At 35.4% G+C, this 16,916-nt stretch overlaps 1 long non-coding RNA gene across 1 annotated transcript in view; it reads left to right on the forward strand.

Annotated features, from left to right (window-relative positions):
• LOC141557032 (uncharacterized) overlaps positions 1–11,454 on the forward strand; it is a 32,548-nt gene extending 21,094 nt beyond the window's left edge. The window contains exon 4 of the long non-coding RNA XR_012486690.1: positions 11,229–11,454. This is a non-coding gene — a long non-coding RNA (uncharacterized LOC141557032). The remainder of the gene's footprint in view (positions 1–11,228) is intronic.
• Positions 11,455–16,916: the final 5,462 nt, after the last annotated feature.

The raw sequence follows: 16,916 nt of genomic DNA on the forward strand, positions 1-16,916 counted from the left end.
TGGAGCTACAATTAGAATTATACAAGACTTAGCAGCAGCTACCATAAAAGACCACAGGTATTGGAATCATATCTACTAACAAGCAAAAGAACTTGGCCTGCAGCCAAAAATATCATATCCAGCAAATTTATCTATAATTTTGAATGAGAAAAATGGACCTTCAATGAACCTGCAGATTTTCAGGACATTCTATCAACCAAACCCAAACTTAACAGAAAATTTAATATATAAAAACCAATATCAAAAACCAGTTTTAAGGAACTCATTATGGACAAACTGTTTGAACAAGGACAAATATGTTATGTTTTGTTACATGGGAAATCTATTTTATATGTTTAAGATTCACATAAACAATAGAGAAGCTCAAAAGATTTAAGGTAAAAATAATAATTAGGTTATATAAATGAGGTACAAAGGAAGAATGGACACAGAGACAATAGAAGGGTTAGGAAAGCTCATAATAAAGCTCAAAATCTACTCACATCAGGAATGGGTTTAATCAGGCAACACTAATATATACAATGAAGGATAGAGCACCCTCAAAAATCAATAAAGAAATAAGGGAGGAAAAAATGGGAGGATGGGAAAGGAAATGATGAGGGAAGAAGACAAGGGAGGGATCCTTAGGTAGGGAGAGGTTAAGTAATAGCAAGGCAAGTTACAGAGCAGAATTTAATTAAAGAGTTAGCAGGGCTAGGAAAGACATGTGTATGGGGGGGTATGAGTGAATGTATGTATATATTTACATACAGATACATAAATATATATTTTCTTAATTGCAGCTTGCTTGGGGATGGTGGGGATGTTATTATATATTTTGAATCCTCCTCAATACTCTGCTGGGGACATGGCAACATTCTCTTTTGTTTTGCTTTGTTTTGTATTCCTTTTCTGGTTTTCTTTTTTTCTTAACTCTTTTTCAAATAAAATAAAATAAAATTTAATTTAAAAAAAGTTTAAAACTCATCCTTTTAGTTTTAAAAGCTTTTAAAATTACTTCTCTAGGAGGAGCTATTTGGTGTAGTGGACAGAGCACCAGCCCTCATGTCAGGAGGACCTGAGTTCAAATCTGGATTCAGAACTTATTTCCTGGCTGTGTTACCCTGGGCAAGTCACTTAACTTCAGAAAAAAAATATTACTTATATACTTGTACTCTGAGTTCTTACTGAATATTATATTTCTTGAACTCTTAATTGTTCATTTCTTGCCTCTACCTTTACACCATTACTAACTTTCTAATCCATTGCCTTTGGCTAGGTATTGTCCCACCCCCTAGTCTTCAAAACTATCTTAGACTTTTCCCATTTTGAAGAATTTTAGTCTTGGCCATCTCTCTACACTAGAGTATTCTCAGGGCATATAGGACTGGCTACAGTTGATTACTTTTCTTGAGACCCAGTGTAGCTACCCACCTTGATTTCTTACATCAGTTTTTATTTTAGTTCTCCTTTCCTCTGGAATAGCTGAATCAACACCTTCTTGTTTGCAGGATTAAGAGAACAAAGAAAGGATATTTATGCTATTGTCCTTAAAAACTTGACATTCCTGAACCAAGAAGCCACAACTAGGAAGAAAACATCATGTTTCCTCCCAGCCTCTTCCTTCTCTTCACATAGCAGGGAAGAATCATTGCTTAATTTTGTATGCTGGAATTGGGGAAGGAAATGAAAATGGAAGGTAGGAATGTTGGCAAAATCTCAGCCTCAGATAGGAAGCCAAAAATGTGGTCCCTGCTGGAAATGCAAAGACTAATATGAAGTGAGTACCTTAAAGATTCATGCTCTAGTGTTAATTCAGAGGGATTTTGCCTAGTCTGGGTTTCCCTCATTTTTGTGCTATGGATTGAGCTATAATTGTTCCATATGATGCTTGTTTTCTCTATTTTTTGAGGGGTGAAATGAAGATCTACATTTAATATGTACTGAGGAAAGTGTCTATTCTATCTTGTTGTTGGGCCTGTGACCAGATGAATGTTTTATTTTTTAAAAGATTTGTTCCTTGTCCCACTCTGCCAATAGAGTGTTATTTACATTGGATAATATTGGGGATGAAGAGGTGGAGGTGAAGGAGGGGAAGATTGATCAAACTGAGATTTATATAATCCAAATTATCCTTTCATTTAAATGTAATCTGTGGGATTCCCAGATTATATTATTATTATTGTTATTATTATTATTATTATTATTATTATTTTTATTTTTATTTTACCCAAGCATTCTGATATTCTATTGCTTTAAATGTGTCATAGAAAAACATTTTGCGGAAGCCTCTGGCTATGAGCAATTTTTCTAACATTAAATAAAAAATAAGGCGTGGAAGAGAAGAAAATGTGGGAGGTATGGGAAGGAAGGTTTCCCCTCCCTTTTCTCTGTTAATAGCTCAGGAAGTTTGTGGGTTAAGCTTATCTTGAAAATAGAAAAAATATTGTTTTATAACGGAAAGAGCTCGAACTGGGAATCAGAAGAAAGAGTTCTGCTGCTATCTGTTTGTTCAATTTTGACTAAGTAACTTGCCCTCTCTGGGCTTCAGATTTTTATAAAATAAAATAAAATAAAAAGAATTGGATTGGCTGATCTTTAAGGTCTCTTTCAGCTCTAAATTGTATGACTCCAAATCTTTAGGGTGCAGCAGGTCCCTCAGAAATGAATGAGCACTTGGAGATTTCATCGGTTGAGGTGGAATAGATATTAACAAAAACAACATTGTGCTAACTTGTCCTTCTATTGACTATTTGTTTCAGATTCCGAATGTCTTCTCCATTAAAGTGTGCATTTTTTCATATATTCTTAGAGAAGATTTTATATCCTGTGTGTTTTTGTTTTTCTTTTGTGCACTCAAACATAAGCTGTTAAAAAGCTCTATCCCCAACTCATTCTATGTAAAATCTTCCTCTATCTTAAAAATCAATCTGATTGCCACAATACTAGTATAGTAGTTCATTCTCTTATAGTTCATCTTAATTTTGAAAATACTTCCAATGCAATAGAAACATGGTGATTTCATCAGTTCCTGGTTGTCATTGTAATTTCTGTAGATAATTCTCAAATCTAACTATATATCCCTAACCTTTCTGCTTATATCCAGTCTTGCTTTTCCAACTGCCTATTGGACATTAAAAACTGAATATCTTATAGACATTTTAAATCCAACACATCAAAAACTGACCTCATCATCTTTCCCAAAAAAACTTTCCCTCTTCCTAATTTCCCTTTAACTATGAAGTATACAATAAGCCTCCCATTCACCTACATTTCCAATCTAGGTGACATAATTAACTCCTCACTTTCACCTTCTATATCAAATCAATTTCCAAGTCCTATCAATTGTACCTTCACAATATATCTTATGTATATCTTTCCTTTCCTATGACAGTGTTATCATTTAATCATTGCATCACACCTGAATTATTGCAGTAATCACTTGATTAATCCTGGCTTGAATCTGTTCCCATTTGAGTCCATACTGTACTTCCCTATCAAACTGGTTTACATACAATTTATTTAATAATATCATATCATAATGTCATATCACTTATTCAAACAACCTTTGTGTCTTCCAATTGTCCCTAGGATCAAATCTAAAATCTTCTGTTTGGTATTTTAAGGTTTCTGTAACCTAGGATTTCCTTTGTTTGCAGTCTTATTCTTTGCATCCCTCATATAGCCTGAATTCCAATGACACTGACCTTTCTGTTTCACTCTCTCTCTTAATTCTGGGTTTTTTCACTGATTGTTCCCCATGCCTGAAAATATCTCCCTCTTGTCTCCATAGCCTAACTTCCCTGATTTTCTTTTTGTATCAGTTAAATTATACATTTTACAAGTAGTCTTTTCTGATTTTCCCTCTTAATGTTACTGCCTTCCCTCTATTCTTTATCTCCAGTTTATCTTGTATGTCATGAAAGAACACTGCCCAGATATATTAGAAACAGAGATTCCAAGTAAAAACAAAACGAATCCACTAATGTATCACCTAAAAGAAAACACAAAATGAAAACTCCTAAGAACTTTCAGATCAAAGAAAAAGCACTGCAAGCATCCAAAAATAAAAGGTTCTAGTACCACAATCAGGACCACAAAACATTTAGAAGCTGCATCTATAAAAGAACAATGAACTTAGACTACAATATTCTAAAAGGCAAATGGTAAAGGTTTAAATCAAGACTAAATTATCCAGAAAAAAAAATTATCCCATGGGGTTGGGAGATGGGAGAAGAGGAGTTTCTTTTAATGAAATAAAGAACTTCCCACTTTCCTTTTGAAAAAGCCGAAGCTGACCAGAATTTCAAGCTATAAAGACTAGAGTAAAGAGAAACATAAAAAGATAAATAGAAGCAAGTATTCAGAAGTGGCTTCATAAATGCTAATAACAATAGAGAACATAAAAGGAATAAAGTAAAATGGAGGACTTTGGAGTGTTTTTATTTGTTATTTTGTGATGGTCTTTTAAAACAAAAAGAAATGGAAAGGGGAAAGAATACATCAGGGCAAAATTAATAGGAAGAGATAAATGTCACATAAATGGACACAAATAGAAGTTTTTACAAAAAAAAGGAAGCAGTATGGTGGATTGGCATCATTTGAAACTCACTTTGAATTGATGCAGAATGCATGAATAGGAACAGGAAACCAGTTTATACTATAATAACAACATGGTAAAAACAACTTAGAAAAATTTAAGAACTTGGTCAACATAATGACCAGCCATTATTCCAGAGGTCCTATGATTTACAGAACTATCCAACCCCTAATAGAGAAGAAATAAAAATATAGAGAGTGAAATGTGTGTTTGGAGATATTACCAATGTGGGAGTTTGTTTTGATTTGTTGCAGTGGTTTTCTTTATCTATTTCTTTTTCGAATTAAGAAAAGAGGTGGGAGGAAAGAAAGTAGCTACTTATTAATTTAAAAAATAAATTTGATTTAAAAAAAAAACAACTAAATATACCTGGGCAGCTAGATGATACAGTGGTTAGAGCACTAATCTTGGAATCAAGAGGTGCTGAGTTCAAATTCCATCTCAGACACTTAACATTTCCCAGCTGTGTGACCCTGAGTAAGTCACTTAACCCTAATTGCCTTACAAAAAAAGGATATATATATATTTATATATGTACATATATGTATATGTACATATATATATGCATACATATATATACACATACACTATCTACATATATATATATCTTTATATCTATGTATAGATATAAAGATAACTGTAAAATTTAGAGCTAATGAAATTTAGAACTAAGGAATAAGCACAGACTCTAAATTCAAAAGGCCTGGGTTCAAATCTCTTCTCTGTAAATACCTCTTTGACCTTATACATGCCATTTAATATTCCTGGACCTAAAATGAAAATGAAAAAAATGAACTAAATGCCTTTTGAAACCCCTTTCAGGTGTAAATCTATGATATAAAGATTTTTACAAAGATTCTGGGGTCTTTCTAGTTTATTATTCTTTTCTCAATTGAAATCTGTTTTATTTGGTTCATCTGTAGTGCTTTAAGGCTGTGTTGTTCCTCTTTTTGTTGAGGTGGGGAGCAGCGTTTGGTTTATTTTTTCTCAAGTGAAAATTCTGAATCTGCAAATCTTCCTTCAGGAGCTAGGAGAAAGAATTAGTTAGGCAGAGCCAGAGATAAGAAGTTGAGGATGTGCATGGAACAGCATTAGTGAGTGGAAACATATGGTGGCAATGGCATCAAGCCAGAGTTCTCAGAGATGGAATTGGCCATTGGGATTTTTCTCACTCAGATTTTTTTTATGCCACATCTGCCCACAGAGCATAGGGGAAGGAAGGCAGCAAATGTAGAGTTTTTCAGAACTATGCTTTAAAATGCCTTGAGAAGAAAACCTATTTTCCTTGTCATGGTCAATAACTACCTCCTTTAAATATTCTGTCATAATTCTGTGGTATGTTTTGTCAAATATCCCTATGGAGCATGGGACCTGGGATTTACAATTAGAAGTGACAGAGATCCTCCAATTCAGCTACTTTGTTTTATAAGAAAAGAAACTGAGCAATATCAAGATCATAATTATATGTATCTGAAATTGCATTTTGAAAGCATATCTCAATACAATAAATAATATGACAGGGTCATGTCTACATGCCACTTTACACTTAAAAACATTTTCTTCACAATTGATTATATAACCAATATTTTCCTCATTTGTTGTGAGAAAACAGGATCAGAGAGGTCATAAGTTGGTTAGAATCACACAAGTTACAAGCTTGGGAGACATGATTTGAAACTATATCTTGCATTATTTCTACCTGTCTTATACTGTCTCTCTGCTATCTATGTCTGTGATAGGAGCCAGGATGTGTAATAGAGTTCCCTTGATACATAGGTAAAGTCACTGCCTTCAGAAGTACTATTATGATAAGTTAAAATAAAGGACAGCAACACTTTCTTCTAGTCATTCTTTAATGTCCTTTTCAAAGAGAACTCTTTGCCAGGTACTATGCTAAGTGCTAGGAATAAAAAGAAAGGCAAATGAGTCTTACTTTCAAGGAGTTCAAAATCTAATAGAGGAGACAACATGTGAACAAATATATACAAACAAGGTGTATACATGATAAATTGGAGACAGCAGAAATAAGAGAAACAGAGATAGTTGTCTCATAGAAGTGGGATTTTAACTTAGAATTGTAGGAGGCTAGGGAATCTGGGAGTCAGAGATAAGAAAAGAAGTGATTCCTGGCCTGGTATAGTGTCACTAAGGAATGCATGAAATTGGGATGTAGAGTGTGTGAGAAATATGAAGAAAGCCAAGATTGCTGGATCTCAGAATATATAAGAGCATGGTAAGGTGTGAAAATACTAGAAAGGTAAGATAAAGATTAGTTTATTAAGGACTTTGAAAGCCAGGGGATTCTAAATTTGATTCTGACAGCTAGGAAATTCAAAGAATGGGGATGAACAAGGTTGGAGAAGTGAATGTTCAGAACACTTCGAAAACTGATTGGAGGTTGAATTGGGGAAGAGTCTTTAGGCAAAAAGACCAATGATAAAGCTATTGAAATAGTTCAGATTTGAGGTGATGAGGGCCTACATAAAAATGATTGTGGGAAATAGGGTGACTAGGATGGTGGTGTGTCTGACAGTAAATTTAAGAAGAGGAGGGAGTTTGGCCAGAAAAATGTTGTATTCAATTTTGGATATGTTGAGTTTACAGTGTCAAGGAGACATATCATTTGAGATGTTCAATGGGGAGTTATAGGCTTGAGTCTGAAAATTAGAAGAGAAGTTACATATAACTAAACAGATCTGAGAATCTGTAGCCTAGAGATGATATTTAAATCCATGGGAATTTATAAGATCACGAAGTGTAAAAGAAAATTCAGGACAGGGTCTTGGAAGATACTCATGGTTAGGAGGCTTGATTTGAATGAAGATCAATCAAAGGAGACTGAGACGATAGGTCTGTCAGAAAGGATAAGAACAAGGAGAGGGTAATAGAAATCTAATATCAAGGAGAAAAAAGTGAATGACATTATTAAGCCTGTGGAAAGGTCCAAAAGAATGAGAGATGAAAAAAGGCCATTTTAGATTTGAAATTTAAGAAATCATTGATATTTTTGAAGAAAGCTATTTCTTTGGTTTGTAGTAAACTGTAGAGAATGAACAAGGGGAAAGGAAATTGAGACATTGATGGTAAACAGCTATCTTAAGGAGTTTAGTGACAAAATGGAGGAGAAATATGAGATAATAACCAATGGAATTTGATGGACCAAATGAGGGATTTTTGAGAATAAGGGAAACATAAGTTCATATAGGTAGTAACGAAATAGCCAAGAGACAGAGATATCCTGGTTAATTAGTGAGTAGTAATGATAGAATTATGTCCAACTCTTTGTGACTAAATTTTGGACATTCTTGGCAAACATAATGAATTGATTTGTCATTTCCTTCAGTAGTTCATTTTATAAATGGGAAAACTGAGGCAAATAAGATTTAAGTGATTTACCTAGGATTATACAACTAGAAAGACTACGAGGTTAGATTTGAACTCACAAAAAAATGAGTTTTTCTGACTCCAGATCTGGCACTCTATCTGCCATAATTGTTAACATTTGTTGGATTATGGGAAACAATGGGGTTCCAGAAAAATATCTACTTCTGCATCATTGATGACACTAAAACCTTCAACTATGTGAATAACAACAAAGTGTGGCAAGGCCTCAAAGAGATGGGAATACCAAATCACCTTATTTGTCTCCTGAGGAATTTCTCTATGGACCAAGAAATGATAGAACCAAATATGAAACAAATGATTGATTTAAGAATGGAAAAGTTGTATGACAAATCTCTATATTGTCACCTTGTTTAACTTATATGCAGAGTACATCATGCAAAATGCTAGGCTGGATGAATCAAAAGATGGAATTAAAGTTGCTTGGAGAAGTATCAACAATCTTAGATATACAGATAATACCACTTGGATAGCAGAAGGTAAAGAAGAGAATTAAGAAGCTTTTAGATGAGAATGAAAAAAGAGACTAGAAAATCTGGTTCGAAGTTTACCATAAAAAATATCTAAGATCTTACCAATTGATCTCATCACTTTTTGGCAAAAAGATTGAAAAGAAAGGGAAGTATGTCATATTCTTGGGTTATTCCAACTATATGCTGCCTTTGCTACTACCACATGCTTGCTGAAAGAAGCTGGAAAAAAAAACAACATGAAATCTTGATGACTGCATCTACTACAAGTCACATTACATAATTTTACCTGAGGTCTTAAAGTGGGAAAACAATTTTTATACCTCCTTAATCTACTCTTTATTCCTTTTATCAAAAAGATTCTTCCTAAATTTTTAAACCTCCTCAAATCCAAATGACTACTGCAGATATTGATTACATTCATGTAACTTAAAAATGCTTGCTTCTTGAAAGGAAAACTATGGCCAATTTGGACAGCATACTAAAAAGCAGAGAGATCACCTTGGTAACAAAAGTCTGTATAATCAAATCTATGGTTTTTCTGATAGGAATATATGGCTGTGAGAGTTGAACAACAATGAAAACTGGGTGCCACAGAATCTATGCTTCCAAACTGATGCTGAAGAAAATATTTGAGATTCCTTGGGCAGCAATCAGATCAAATCAGTAAAACAAAGAAATTAATTAACTATTCACTGGAAGATCAAATATTTAACTGAATCTTAAATACTTTGAGTACATAATGAGAAGGCAGAACTCATGATGTTGAGAATGATTAAGAGCAAAACAAGAGGATATCAGAAGATAGATAATGTCATCAAAACAATGAATATGAACTTGAACAGACTTCTAGAGATAATGGCAGATAGAAGGGCCTAGGGTGAACAGACTTCTAGAGATAATGGCAGATAGAAGGGCCTAGGGTGCTATTGTCTATAAAGTCATTAAAGTTAGATATACAATAAAAGCAAACAAGTTATTTTAACAGCAGTTATTTTAGAAAGGGCAACCTACTGGAGAAGGTAGAATAGGATTTCACTTGTACAGGCAGAGAAGTTTGCCTTGGGAAGGAGGAAGGCTATTTCATATGAGATAGGGATAAAGGAGGATATACTGGGATCTGAAGAGTGTGAAATGAGGAGGAAGGAATAAAAGAAATTCTTTAGTAAATTGCCTCAAATATTTCTGTAAAATATGAAGTATCACCTATCAATCTTCCATACCCATGTTTATGAACTCTGAATTATGTCACCTGATCATTACACTTCTTCCTCTCTCTTTCATAATGAAACTTTGATTATTTCCCTCATCTTGACCTCCCATCTTCCTCACTCCAAACTCCCTAACTTCCCACTCCAAATCTATTCACCCCTGCTATTTTATTCTCTTTAATGTCTTCTCTGTACATTTGTTCCTTTACTACTTCTTCCATCTTTTGTCACTCAAATATGTCTCTTTCCTAATGACACAGATTCTCTGGCTACCTTTCAAGTACTACTTGTACTTTCAGTTATATCCCAGATTCAATTAGTTTTTCTAAAGTCCTGGACCCATTTAACTCATGGCTAATCATAGCTATTTTTTCTATGGTCTCAGTTTTTTGTGAGTGAATAAATGTTATAGTTGTTTCTAAAAGTTGTGCTTCTTACCCCTTACCAAAGAAGGCTTTTATATTTAAAGGATGAAAGAATCATAAAATTTTGTAGCAATGATGTTATTCAAACTTTTCCTTTTTAGTTTCAAGCTATATTCCTTATTGATATCCCTTAATGGATAAAGAGACTCCAAAATATGTACCCTAGGCTTGACTCCCTTTCCCCTAAATGTTATTTCCACAATGAACAGATTTGATGAGTGGCAAATAAACCCATTTATTAGAGTTGATAGCAAAACAGAAATTAAGGAAAGTTTATATAGAAAAATATATACCAAACAATAAACAAAAAAATGAGATTGGGAGATATATAACACAGCTCTATCAAGATAGCGAGGAAGACAGAGAAAGAGACAGAGAGAGAGACAGAGAGAGAGAGGGAAAGAGAGAGACAGAGAGAGAAGAGAGAGAGAGAGAGAGAGAGAGAGAGAGAGAGAGAGAGAGAGAGAGAGAGAGAGAGAGAGAGTCTCAAATATCATTTGAAGGCATATGGTCTAAAGTCTTTTGTGTAGTAAGCTACAAAGAGGTGCATAATTGAAGCTACTTGGTCCTCTATATGTCAGCTTTTTCCTAGAGTTTTTCTTTTCCTTCAGGGACTTAAAACGAAAGTCAGAAGATTATGTTCTCAGTTTTCTCAAATTCTCAGCAAGCTGATTTCTCATATGGGTTTAGAACATTAAATAATCAATCTCCATCATGAGAATAGACTTATACAAATGGCCATTAAACTATGGATTACACTGATCTCAAGTGATTCCCACAATAGCCTATTGAGATAGATATTATAATCATACCCATCTTTCTAAATGAGGAAATGTAGACATTATTACATTAAGTAAAATACTAACTTTACACAACTAGTAAATGTTTAAAGCAGAACTGGAACCAATACCTTCCTGATTCTAAGTCCAATTACTTAATATCACTGAAGCTACATTGCCTCATTTGTAATAATGGGAATAATAACATCTATCTTAGTAGATTGCAATGAGTCTTAAATGAGATAATGCAAACAAAATGCTTTATAAACTTTAAAGCAGTAGACAAATGTGAAATCATCATTATCATCAGCAACAGCAGCAGCATCCTTAGCATCATCTTGTCCAATCCTTTCATTTTACAGATGTGGAAACTGAGGTCCAGAGTGAGCGCAGAGAAGGAGCAAGTGAGAGCTGAAAATTGAGCCCAATCTTTTGATTCCAAAAACTGTATTTGCTTTTTTTTTCTACCTCATCTCTCTGCATCTCTGCCTCCCAAGAACAGATGGCTGCAATGAATCTACTACAAACCTATTTGAAAGACTCAGCAAATTTTGGTTTTTTACTGCATGCATTTTTTTTCAAAAAGAGCACTTCCTTTTTTTCAAACCATACTGGGTATAGCCATTTCCTCATGAAGTCTCTGGTCCCCATCAAAAATCTAACCAACACAACAATGAAAAAAGGAGCTCACTAGAGGGGAAATCCCAGGGAGAATAGTTGGCCAAGGAGACCATCTGCTATTCTTAAATACCAGGTGCTCTGCCAACACATTCTCCTAATTAGTCACAAATTTAAAGGGTACAAAATGAGTTGGGGGAGTTGGAGAAAATTATGGCCCTGTTGATTTTAAAAAATTGGAACTGTTCTCAGATGTGTAGTGGTAAAAGTGAAAATGACAGAATCAGAAAAAGCATATACATGCTTCTTTGGGGAAAAAAAAATTAAAGAGAATGAATGTACCAAGAATTCTGATAAAAACGTGGAGGGAGTTATTGAGACTTGCATGTTCCTTGGCTTTTCTTTCTGTTTTTTTTTTGTTGTTGTTGTTGTTTTTGTTTTTTTTTTTTAAGTATAAAGATGATATTCTGAGCTCTTCTAAGAGTCAAAGGATCAGTGGAGGAAGGGCAGTTCTCTTGTATAATCTCTGCCTGAGATAGAGATGTTATCTATTTATGTCTTCTTTTCCTTGTAAGGTATTGAAATATAGCTGTTATCTTCCCCTTCCTGGACATCCCAATGGCATTATTGGAGCTAGCTGAGTAATGGAAGAAGGAAAACAGGCCAAAATGAGATGGAGAGAGAGAGAGAGAGAAAAGAAGGGGGGGGAGGGAGAGAGAGGGAGAGACAAGAGGAAAGAGGGGGGAAGGGAGAAAGAGAGGAGGGAGGGAGGGAGAGGAAAAAGGAGGAAGGCAGAAAGGGGGAGGGGAAGGATGGAGGAAAGGAGAGGGAGAGGAAAAGGGAGAAGGAGAGAGAGGATGAGGAGAGCATTTGGAAGAGTTGACGTGGAATTAATCAGACTGTATTAAGTGGAGATGAAATATAAAATAATCAAGCATTTTCTTTGTAAACAGCACTTTAATTGGTAGTGAATGAATAAATAAAGATTGAGAATCATGAGATGTGAGTTCTTCCATTGTTGTTTTTATTTCCCTGATAGAGTCAGAGTGTATGGAACTGAAGTTTTTTTTTTTCTTCTGAGAAATGAATTGTGTTGAGGAAATGGTTTGTGCAATTCATAATTTCAAAAAGCTTCTTCAAAATAGCTTTCTTCAAGACTTTAATCTCTACATATAAGAAAAAAATCAATCAATATTTTAGGTCTCCTAGGCAATTTTATTCCTGGTTTCTGTCTCTTCATGAGAAGGCAGGGGTAAAGCACTGTGCTAAGTACTGGGAGTGTACACACAAAAATGAATTCATCCCTTTGTTCAGAGAACTTGCCTTCTACTTGGATAATACAAGAAAAACATAGAAAAGAAAATAATAAGTATCTTAAAACAATATAATTTGGAGGGAACAGAATTGAGAGTGGGGGAATTATTAAAGACCACTGGTAGAAGGTGGTACATGAATAAAACTAACTAAAGCCAGAAAAAGACCTAGGCCTTTCTAGATGTAGAGCTGAAAAGAAGACATTTAGACATAACAGATAGCCTATACAAGGTATGTGTATGGAAGAAAGTAGCTAGACATGTTTGAATCTTGTAGAGTGTTTGAAGAAGAATAGTATGAACTAGTATGAGATATGGTATGAATGGTAAAAATAAACTGGAGTCAGATTGTAAGGGACTGTAAATTCCAAATAGTGGAGTTTGTATTGATCATAAATGTGTAAAGAGTGAAATCTGAAATAATTAGGGAAACAAAAGTTTGTGTTTCTGAGCATATTGATTTGTTAAGCTATACATGCCAATTGCATAACACATAAGAATCAGACCTGTTCAGCTTGGCACTGAACCCTGAACATAGAAGGAGACAGATTTTATGCATTAAAAGAAAACAGTTGATAGGATATAAACCAGAGTACAAAATTAGATAATCTGATTTCTAATTGAGGAAAGATTATAGGCTTTCCAAGTTGGAAGGTGGAGAGTAAATAGGTATAATTCTTTGAAACAGGAAAAGAGGTGTCTCACTTCTCAAGTGATTGTATAATTAAAAGAACAAGGAAACAGAAACTTATTGACAAGTACAATATTGACTAGACTATAAGACAAATGGTTGCTTGAAATGTAAAATTGTAAGATAACTCCTTGCATTAGTCTTTGGATTTGATTTAGATTCTGTTCGACATAACCCAAGTTTTAAAATAAAGTTCCCTAAACAACAGGTATCTGTAATCCAGCTTCCAATCGACACAGGACTAAGTTCAAACAATAAAATAAAGTTTTCTTGTAGTTTCCACAATTGCATGAAGTTTTCTGATGAAACAGAAGTTGAATTAGATCATAATTGAAGAGAAAGGGAACTGAGCTAGATCCAAAACTGACTCTGAACAAGATGAAGTCAATGTGATCCAACTGGGATTCACTCAATTTCCACAAATCCCTCAAAATCTTCCTGAACAAGGGTGAGTGGTTACATGTTCTAATCCACATTTTCAGAACATCAATTTGGTGGCTGTGTAGAGGATGAATTTGTGTAGGATGGGGATTAGATTTAGGGAAATCACTTGGGAAATTATTAAATAATAGTCCTGGCAGAAGATAAGTAGTGATTCTGTGGGTGGAGAGAATGAAGTAAGTGAAAATATATTCTAGAGATACAACTAGATAAATCTGACAACTGATTACCCAGCTCAGAAACCTGGGAGATTAGGACAATGGTACTCTCAAAAAAAAAAAAAAAGTAGGAAAATAAAGAGCGATGGTAGGATTAGGAAGACAATGAGAACTACTTTAGAAAATGTGAATTTGAGGTGTATAAGGTACATCCAGCTGGCAATGGAGCTGGAAATTGGTGATATAGAAGTTTGCTTTGTAAGCCATCTATATAGAAATAATAATGGAACCTAGGGAAACTTAATGAAATATATAGAAAGAAAATGGAAGAGGGTTTAAGTGTAAAGAGTGAAATCTGAAATAATTAGGGAAACAAATTAGTACCAAACAATGCCATTAAAACCTACAGAGGAGAGAAGATCTAGGTAGTGGTCAGTTGCAAGAGATTAGGCAGTAGAGAGCTGCAGAAAGGGTAAGAAGATGATGACTTAAAAAATTAAAATATTGTGATAACTTCTGAGAAAACAAACAAACAACAACAACAACAAAAAAAAAAAAAAAAAACACAGTAGAGTGGTTGGGTGAGAAACCAGGTTACAGGAAATAGAAAAGTGAGCCTGAGGCAAGGAAGTAAAGAAACAAGTAAAGAAAAAAAATGCCTTTTTTTCTAGGCATTTGGTTGTAAAAAGGAAGAAAGATATATAAGATAATTTGAGACAGTGGCAAGGCAGAAAGATTTTTAAGTATGAAAGAGAGCTGCCTTCTTTGTAAGTAGGAGGGAAGAAGCTAGAGGACAAAGTTGCAAGTGGGAGGCTTACTAGATATCAGGCTCTCCTGCTAGATGCTACCGAATTAACTCTCCGAGTGTGCCACATCCTTAATCCTGCCACCCTGCTTCCTGACAGCACACATTTGGGAGACATTATTCATAATTGTAAGGAGACTAGATTCTGTCTACCCCCAGCCCACCTGATTTAAAGGACATTCATCTTGACAACCCAGATGGTGAATGGTTTATAGATGGGTCGAGCTTTCTTGAAAATGGGAAAAGAAAGGGAGATTATTCAGTGGTGATTCTCAATGACACATTGCCCAGAAGGCTGAACTTATTATCTGAACCAGAGCTTTGAAAGTGGGGAAGGGAATGAGAGTTAATATCTACACTGATTCTAAATACGCTTTTCACATTTTGCATGCTCATGGGGCTATATGGAAAGAGAGGGGTCTTTTGACAGCAAAGAATTCTCCCATTAAACATGGAGGAGAGATTCTACAGCTATTGCAAGCTGTCCATGAATCCAGAGAGGTTTCAGTCATATTTTGTAAAGGACACCCAAAAGGGAGATTCACTTCAGGCCAAAGGGAATAGGTTTTCAGATTCAGCTGCTAAAATTGCTGCCTGTTTACCCCCTGACCACGGAACCTTTAATTCCCCAGCTCCCTGATTCTTATACCCCTTTCTATAGTTCAAAGGGAAAAAAAAAACCCTTGCAGAAAAAGGAGGCACATCTTTTCTCTTTCTGGCTGGTTTCAAATATCCTCAAACCAACTCTTAATCCTAGAGGCTAGTCAGTGGAAACTTATCTTTGGTTTTCATCAGGCCACACACCTGGGAAGAAATGCTCTTCAATCCCTGGTGAAAAATATTTTCACTGGTCACAAGTTGGGAAAAACAATCAGGTAGGTCTGTCAAGCCTGTCCAATTTGTGCCCAAGTAAATCCTGATGAAGCTGTTAGACCTCCCTCTCTTCTTAAGCTTGTTCAGAGAAGGGGCACATACCCAGGGGAAGATTAGCAAATAGATTTTATGCATATGCCCCCCTTATAGAGGTTTAAAATTGCTTCTGGTCTTTGTTGACATCTTTACTAATTTTAGATAGAAGTTTTTCACTGCAAGACTGAGAAGGCATTAAAGGCATTAAGGCACTTGCTAAGCCTGCTTAGTTCCTTGCAGAGAGGCAAATAAGTCCAGCTTTTACTTTTCAGGTATTTCAGAGTACTCTTGTGAGCACTCTGGGAAAAGAAGGGTGAAATTGTCTGCATCCTTCTTTTCCTCACTCTCACTCTACCTAACTTTTCCCATTCTAAGGATGAGAACTTTGCCCCCAGCATTTTCTGTTCTACTTTTCTTGATTGTCATTCTATGGCCCCTGTCAGTAGTTAACTCCTTAGCCTTTCAGCTAGGAAGCAAAGTGGGCAATGAGAGCATTTCAGGATTGTTGGGCCAGCCATTAGCATTCTTAAGGCAGCCCACAGATGCTACCTGATGCATTTTTTGGAAAAGGCCCCATTCCCAAATATCACCATCTCCACCCTGGATGATGCCCCACTTTTAATATGCTCCTGAGATTTATTTCCTCTAGGCTCCAAGCTAGGAACTTTTAATTACTTCTTCAGCTTGAAGATCATGGAATTCTCTACATCTCCTGGCCTGAGCTGCTACAGTCTTCAGATCTCACACTTCCCCTCCTGACCTGAATTCCCAGTGAAAGTAGGGAGAGCTCTATGACCCATGTCAGCTTGAAGCAGATACAGAAGATGAGACATTAATCCTGTTACCCCAAATTAATTTGGGGGGATTGTTTGAGGGGGTGAAGTGATATAAACTGAGATCTTTTGGGGAAAAATGATGTAACTTTGGGAGGGGCTGGATGAAACTGTGTCTCCTTTGGAGAGATTCTCAAACCCTAGGAAAAGCATACTTTTACCAGACAACACCCTCACCAAATTAAGTGGTCCCAGACAAGCCTTTCCCAAGTCAAGTGGTGTCATTCAATTGGAGATCTCAGCCTGAGGCAGTCAATAATTCTATTGAGTGGCTCAAACTGC

This window comes from Sminthopsis crassicaudata, chromosome 2, assembly GCF_048593235.1.
Source record: "Sminthopsis crassicaudata isolate SCR6 chromosome 2, ASM4859323v1, whole genome shotgun sequence".
NCBI lineage: Eukaryota > Metazoa > Chordata > Mammalia > Dasyuromorphia > Dasyuridae > Sminthopsis > Sminthopsis crassicaudata.